Source organism: Kogia breviceps, chromosome 4 (assembly GCF_026419965.1).
Source record: "Kogia breviceps isolate mKogBre1 chromosome 4, mKogBre1 haplotype 1, whole genome shotgun sequence".
NCBI lineage: Eukaryota > Metazoa > Chordata > Mammalia > Artiodactyla > Physeteridae > Kogia > Kogia breviceps.
Genome location: NC_081313.1, coordinates 43,767,777 through 43,776,052, shown reverse-complemented (window position 1 = coordinate 43,776,052; position 8,276 = coordinate 43,767,777). Strand labels below are relative to the sequence as shown.

The window sequence follows — 8,276 nt, the reverse complement described above, 5'->3', positions numbered from 1 at the left end:
CTTCTGCCAGCGTTCAGTGGGTATTCTGTAGGAGCAGTTCCACGTGTAGATGTATTTCTGATGTATATTTGGGGAGGAAGGTGATCTCCGCGTCTTACTCTTCCGCCATCTTCTCTTGAACCTGTAATGTTCCTTTAATTTGTATTTTCCCGATGACTGACCATGTTGAGCATCTTTTCATGTGCTTATTTTCCATCTGTTTATCTTCTTTGGGGAATGTCTGTTCAAATACTTTGCCCAATTTAAAAAATTGAGTTGTTTTCTATTTACTGAGTTTTCTGTAAATTGCAGTAAAATACACATAACGTAAAATTTACCATCGTAAGGATTTTTACGTGTACAGATCAATGGCATTAAGTACCTTCACATTGTTGTGCTACTATCACCATCATCCATCTCCAGAACTCTTTCATCTTGAAAAACTGTAATTCTACATATTAAATAATAACTGCCCAGTTCTCCCCAACCCCAGCTCTGGAAACCACCATTTTTCTTCCTATCTCTGTGAGTCTGACTACTCTTCAGTATCTCGTATGAGTGGAATCATATGGTGTTGGTCTTTTTGTGACTGACTTCTTTCACTTAGCATAATTCCTTCAAGATTCATCTACATTGTAGCATGTGTCAGGATTTCCTTTCTTTTTAAGGCTGAGTAATATTTCATTGTATGTATATACCACATTTTTCCATTCCTTTGTTGATGAACACTTGAGTTGCTTTCACTTTTTAAAAATTAATTAATTAATTTTTGGCTGCATTGGGTCTTTGTTGCTGCACCCAGGCTTTCTCCAGTTGCTGCGAGTGGGGGCTACTCTTTTGTTGCGGTGCATGGGCTTCTCATCATGGTGGCTTCTCTGTTTCAGAGCACAGGCTCTATGCGTGTGGGCTTCAGTAGTTGTGGCGCACGGGCTTAGTTGCTCTGCGGCATGTGGGATCTTCCCCAACCAGGGCTCAAACCTGTGTCCCCTGCACTGGCAGGCAAATTCTTAACCACTGCACCACCAGGGAAGTCCCTGATTTCACTTTTTGGCTTACTGTGAGTAACGGTAACTGCTTTTAATTACTGAGTTTTGAGAATTCTTTATATATTATGAATACAAGTCCTTTATCAGAAATACGATTCACAAACGTTTTTTCCTAGTCTGTGCCTTTTCTTTTTATTTTCTTAATGTATTTCAAAGAGAAGAAGTTTTAAGTTTTGATTTAGTCCAGTTTATAATTGTTGGCTTTAGATCTAAGAAATTTTTGCCTAACTTGAGATCACAATGACTTGGGAACTTCTCCTGTTTTTGTTTTTGTTTTTTTCCCTGCAGAAAGCTTTATTGTTCCCACTTGGTCCAAAGCTTGGGAAAAGGCTCCAGGGTGGTTAAAATGATGCCTAGTGGCTGCAGAGAAAGGCTTCAGGCAGAAGACCTGACAACAGAGGGGCCCCTCAAAGGCCGCTGGGCTCCAGAGGCTCTGAGTCGCGCTTGAGGGTGAGCCTTGAAAAGAAACTCGTCCAGCATAACCTGGGGGCCAGGCCAGCCTGTGAGGTTAGTCAGGTGGTCGCCCATCTTCTTGATGAGTTTCACCTGCTCTTCTAGGACGTGGCTCTCCAGGAAGTCACAGAGGTGGGGTCTGCTGGGGCAGGGGCATGCAGATCCAAAAGGGCCTGGTTCAAGTTCATCTCCCTGAGAACGGCAGCTTCCATAACGTCCTGGGGTTTACCCCGCTTATCTTGAGATGGCGTCTGCAGGTCCCAGAAGAGGGCGTGGCTGCTCTGCTCGTTTTGCATTTTCAAGAGCCGCTAGGTGCCCTCGCGCTTCTCCTCCGCCAATACGCGGAAGGAGGGGTCCGTGCCCTCCAGAGCCACATCCTCCCGGTGGAAATAGAAGCCCAAAGAGAGCTAAGTGACCACAGATGCATGTTGACCAGCGGTAGACGGTGGTCTCCACCTGGGTAGAATAATTCTGACGAGTCTGGGAGCTCGTGGTGTTGGCTGGTCCTAGAGGCGGAGGGTAGCTAGGGGTTGAATCTGATGGTTGCAACTGGAGAAAAGGTTGGAGGGTGCTGCGAGGCTGGAGGAAAGGGCGTCCCTGGGTCTGTTCTGTCCAAATGCTACTGAAGCAAGAGACAGATCCACAGGACCCTCTGGCCTTGTGAACTGCGGAACTTCTGATAGACGTTTTTTAAGACACATTTCATAGTTTTAGGTTTTAGATTACAATTGGTACTATGATCCATTTTGAGTTAATCTTTTAAATGATACAAGGTGTGGATCAGAATTCATTTTTGCATATAGGAATATCCAGTAGCTCCAGCATCATTTGTGGAAAAGGCTATCTTTTCTTCACTGCATTGCTTTTGTATCTTTGTAAAAAGCAGTTATTCATATATGTGTAGGTCTCTTTGTGGACTCAGTCTATTTCACTGATCTGTTTGTCTTTCTTGATGCCACACTATCTCGATTACTGTAGCTTTATGATGTTTTGAAATGAGGTAGCATTAGTCCTCCAATTTTGTTTTCCTTTTTCAAAGGCACTTTGGCTATTCGAGATCCTTTGCATTACCATAAGAATTTTAGAATCAGCTTGTCTGTTTCTACACAGAAGCTTGCTGGGTTTTGATTGGGATGGTGTTGAAACTATAGATCAATTTGAGGAGAAATGACATCTTAACAATACTGAGTTTTCCATGAACACCATACGTCTTCCATTTATTAAAGTCTTCCTTAATTTTTCTCAGCAATGTTTTATAGTTTTCATTGTACATAGCTTGCATATTTTTGGTCAGATTTATCCCTAAGTATTTCATATTTTTATGCCATTTTAAATGTAAATTTTAATTCAATTTCTAATTGTTAATTGCTAGTGTATAGAAATACAATTGTTTTTTATATATTGACCTTGAGTCCTGAAACTTGCTAAAACTAAGTTAATTAATTAATTAATATAATTTTTAAAGGTTACTTTCCATTTACAGTTATTACAAAATATTGGCTATATTCCCTGTGTTGTACAATACATTCTTTTTTTTTTTTGCGGTATGCAGGCTTCTCACTGTTGTGGCCTCTCGCGTTGTGGAGCACAGGCTTCGGACGTGCAGGCCCAGCAGCCATGGTGCACGGGCCTAGCAGCTCCGCGGCATGTGGGATCTTCCCAGACCGGGGCATGAACCCACGTCCCCTGCATCGGCAGGCGGACTCTCAACCACTGCACCACCAGGGAAGCCCCTTGTACATTACATTCTTGAGCCTATCTTACACCCAGTGGTTTGTACCTCCCACTCCCCCACCCCTATATTGCCCCCCTGCTCCACTGGTAACTACTAGTTTGTTCTCTATATCTGTGAGTCTGCTTCTTTTTTGTTATATTCACTAGTTTGTTGTATTTTTTAGATTCCACATATACGTAATATTATACAGTATTTGTCTTTCTCTTTCTGACTTATTTCACTTAGCATAATGCCCTCCAAGCCCATCCATGTTGCTGCAAATGGCAAAATTTTGTTCTTTTTTATGGCTGAGTAGTATTCCATTGTGTGTGTGTGTGTGTGTGTGTGTGTGTGTGTGTGTGTCTGTGTGTGTCTGTGTCTGTGTCTGTCTCTGTGTGTATATATATATGTCACATTTTCTTTATCCATTCATCTGTTGATGGACACTTAGTTTGCTTCCATATCTTGGTAATTGTAAATAATGCTGCTATGAACATTGGGGTGCATGTATCTTTTTGAGTTAGTGTTTTTGTTTTTTTCAGATATATACCCAGGAGTGGAATTGCTGGTACTAAACTCATTTATTAATTCTAGTACCTTTTAAATAAATTCCATCTGATTTTCTACATAGACAATCATGTCTTCTATACATAAAGACAGTTTTACTTTTTTCTAATCTGGCAGCTGTTTCTTTATTTTAACCATATTGCACTGGTTAGACCCTCCAATCTAACATTGAATAGAAATGTCAAAAGTGCATATCTTTGTCTTATTCCTGAACTTATGTGGGTAAATATTCAATATTCACTATTAAATATGGTGTTAGCAATAAGTTTTTTGTAAAGGCACTTTATTAGATTGAAGAAGTTCTCTTCTCATCCCAGTTTGCTGAGAGTTTTTTCTTTTGTTTTTTAAAGAATTGATGATGGATTTTGTCAAATACTTTTTCTGCATCTGTTGAAATGATCACATAGCGTTGTTGTTATTTTAGTTTTTAGCTTAAAAAAAATCCTGTATGGTGAGTTAAGTTGATTGATATTTGAATGTTAGACCAATTTTGCATTCTTGGGATAAGTGCCATGTAATGGGGATACATTGGGATAAACTATGTAATTATGATGTGTTATCATTTTTATATATAGTTGGATACAAATTACACTTAAAATTTATTTGAAATTTTTGCATCTATGTTCTTTAGTGGTATGAGTCTGTAGTTTTCTTTTCTTGTAATATGTCTCTGGTTTTGGTATCAGATTTATGCTGGCCACGTAGATGAGTTAAGAAGTATTCTATCCTCTTTAATTTTCTGGAGAAGTTTGTGTAGAATTAGTGTTATTCCTTAAATATTTGGTAGAATTTGGTAAAGACATCTGGCCCTGGACTTTTCTTTTTGGAGGATATTTAACTATAAACTCAATTTCTTTAACAGATATAGGGCTATACAAGTTATTTACTTCTCCTTGAGTAAGCTTTGGTAGTTTGTAGAATTTCTCCATTTTATTTTATTTTTTTCTGTATTTTCTTTATTTATTTTTGACTGCATTGGGTCTTCATTGCTGTGCGCGGGATTTCTCTAGTTGGGGCGAGCAGGGGTACTCTTTGTTGTGGTGTGCGGACTTCTCATTGCGGTGGCTTCTCTTGTTGCAGTGTATGAGCTCTGGGCACACAGGCTTCAGTAGCTGTGGCACACGAGCTCAGTAGTTGTGGCTCGAGGGCTCTAGAGTGCAGGCTCAGTAGTTGTGGCACATGGGCTCAGTTGCTCTGCGGCATGTGGGATCTTCCCGGACTAGGAATCGAACCCATGTCCCCTGCATTGGCAGGCAGATTCTTAACCACTACGCCACCATGGAAGTCCCGAACTTCTCCATTTTATTTTCTAAGTTGTTGAATTTATTGGCACAAAATTATTCATTATATTTTCGTATTATTCTTTCAATACCTTAGACTCTCTAGTGATACCACTTCTCTCATTCTTGATACTGGTCTTCTTTCTTTTTCTTTTTTGTGTCTTCTTTCTTTTGCTTTTTCTGATCAATCTGGCTAGAGGTTTATTAATTTTATTGACTTTAAAGAACCAACTTTTAGTTTTACTGATTTCTGTTGTTTTCCTCTTTTCTATTTCATTGATTTCTTCTTGATTTTTATCATTTCCTCTCTTTTGCTACTTTGGATTTCATTCATTTTTTCCCCACTAGTTTCATAAGGCAAAAGGTGAGGCATTTGGTAGCATAAATTTCCTCCTAAATACTGTTTTAAGGGCTGTGTTAGATTTGTTGCTTTTGTAACAAATTTCCACAAACTTAATGGCTTAAAACAATACAAACTTGTTCTTTTAAAATTTTGGAGGTTAAAAGTCCAAATTCAGCAACTTCCCTGGTGGTCCAGTGGTTAAGACTCTGCGCTCCCAATGCAGGGGGCCCAGGTTCGATCCCTGGTCAGGGAACTAGATCCCACACGCATGCCGCAACTGAGAGTCTACATGCCGCAACTAAGAAGTCTGCATGCTGCAACTGAGAAGTCCGCATGCCACAACTAAGAGTGTGCATGCCGCAGCTAAGTCTGCATGCCACAACTGAGAGTCCGCATGCCGCAACTAAAACCTGGCACAGCCATAGATAGATAAATATAAATAAATAAATAAATAAAGTCCAAATTCAGATATATTGAGCTAATGTCAAGGTGTTGGCAGAGCTGGTTCCTTCTGGAATCTCTGAGGAGAGAATGTTTCCTTGCCTTTTTCATCTTCTAGTGCTGCCTGTATTTCTTGGCTTGTGACGCCTTCCTTCATCTTCAAAGTACACAACCCCCACCTCTGCTTCTGTCATTACATTACCCTCTTCTCTGACTCCTCCTTGGTTCCTCTTATAAGAATTACTGTGATCACACTGGCCTACTGGAATAATTCAGGATAATCTGCCCATCTCAAGATTCTTAGCTTAATCACATCTGCAAAGTCCCTTCTGTGATATAAGGTAACATTGACAGGTTCTGGAGATTAGGATGTATATATATTTGGGGGCCATTTTTCACCCTACCACTGAGGCATCCCATACATCTTGATATGATGTGTTTTTGCACTCAGTTCAAAAATATTTTCTAATTTCCATTTTGATTTTTTGTCCCATTAGTTATTTAAAAGTGTGTTATTCAGTCTCCAATTACATGGAGGTTTCTGTTATTGATTTTTATTTTAATCCCAGTGGTCACAGAATATACTTTTTATGACTTGAGTCATTTAAAACTTATCAAGACTTGCTTTATGCTCCAGAATATGATGTATCTTGGTAAATATTGTGTATGCATTTGAAAAGACTATGTTTTCTACTGTTTTCAGGTGGGGGGCTTCTATAAACATCTATTAGGTCATGTTGGTTTACAGCCTTGTTCAGGTCTTCTATAGCCTTACTGACTTTTTCTGTATTTGTCTTATTAATTATTGAGAGAGGGCTATTGAAATCTCTGACTGTGATTATGAGGTATCTACTGTTCCTTGTAGTTCTATCAGTCTTTATCCCCATCTTATTTATTTTTATTGAAGTATAGTTGACTTACAATATTATATTAATTTCAAGTGTACAACATAGTGATTTGATATTTTTATAGATTATACACCATACAAAGTTATTATACAATAATATTATTGGCTATATTCCCTGTATTGTTTTATCAGTTTTTGCTTCATGTTTATTTGAAACTCTGCTCTTAGTTGCATAAATGTTTAAGATTTTGTCCTTTTGGGTAGATTGACCCTTTATCATTTATGAATTGAATTTATATGTCCCTGGCAGGACTCTTTGCTCTGAAACCTTCTTTGTCTGATATTAATATAGGCTTTCCAGCTTTATGTTGATTAGTGTTAGCCTGGTATATCTTATTCTGTCCTTTTACCTCTAACCTTTTGAGTCTTTATAGTTAATATGCATTTCTCATAGGCACTATATATTGAATCTTGCTTTTATAATCAGTTGGATAATTTCTGCCTTAAAAAAGAAAAACTAATAGAATTTCTTTTTTGAGCAGTTTTGAATTTACGGAAAAATTGAGCCAAAAGTACAGAGGGTTCCTATATACCCCTTTACTCTCCTCCCCTCGCTTTCCCTATTATTAACATCTACCATTAATGTAGTACATTTGTTACAATTTGTTGTGCTCTGTTCCTCTTGCTGTAACAAAATGCCATGGACTGGGTGGCTTAAACAACCAAAACTTATTTCTCACAGTCTGAAAGCTGAGAAATCCAAGATCAAGGTGCTGGTCTGTTCAGTCTCTGGTGAGGGCACCCTTCCTGGCTTGCAAATGTTGCCTTTTTGCTGTGTGGTTACAGGGCCTTTCCTGGGTGCAATTAGAGAGGGAGCAAGAGGCAGTGAGAGAGAGTGAAAGCAGGAGTGAGAGAGAGGATGAGAATATCCTCTTTCTCTTCAGGCTAGAGTTCTGTTGAGTTGGAGCCCCACCCTTATGACCTCATTTAACCTTAATTTCCTCCTAAGGACCCAGATCTCCAGATATAGTCACACTGGGGGTTAGGGTCGCAGCATATGAATTTGGGGGTGACAAAATTCAGTTCATTACAAAACTGATGAGCCAATATTGATACTCTACCATCTCTGTCTTTTAGTCAGGGTGTCTAAACCATTTACAGTTGTGATTATTGATATAGTTAGATTTAAATTTATCATCTTGCTATTTGTTTTTTATTTTTCCCATGTGTTCTTTGTTTTATCTGAATAAGGTTCCTTTATCTGAATAAGCCTTCTTTGTTTTATTTTATTTTTTCTGAGTTCCAGCCAACTCCTTTTATTTTTATTTCTTTTTAAATTCTTATTGGAGTATAGTTGGTTTACAATGTTTTGTTAGTTTCTGCTGTACAGCAAAGTGAATCAGTTATACATATACATATATCCACTCTTTTGTAGACGCTTTTCCCATATAGGTCATTAGAGTATTGAGTAGAATTCCCCGTGCTCTACAGTAGGTTCTTATTGTTATCTATTTTATATATAGTAGTACGTATATATCAATCCCAGTCTCCCAATTTATCCCTGCCCTCCCCCCTTCCCCCCGGTAACCATAAGTTTGTTCTTTAA

General features: G+C 38.6%; 1 non-coding gene across 1 annotated transcript; it reads left to right on the top strand.

The window, feature by feature from the left end:
* The first annotated feature begins 5,562 nt into the window (after nucleotides 1-5,562).
* TRNAG-CCC (transfer RNA glycine (anticodon CCC)) lies at nucleotides 5,563-5,635 on the top strand. The gene has a single exon. It is a non-coding gene; the product is annotated as a tRNA-Gly (tRNA).
* The last annotated feature ends 2,641 nt before the right edge of the window (nucleotides 5,636-8,276 follow it).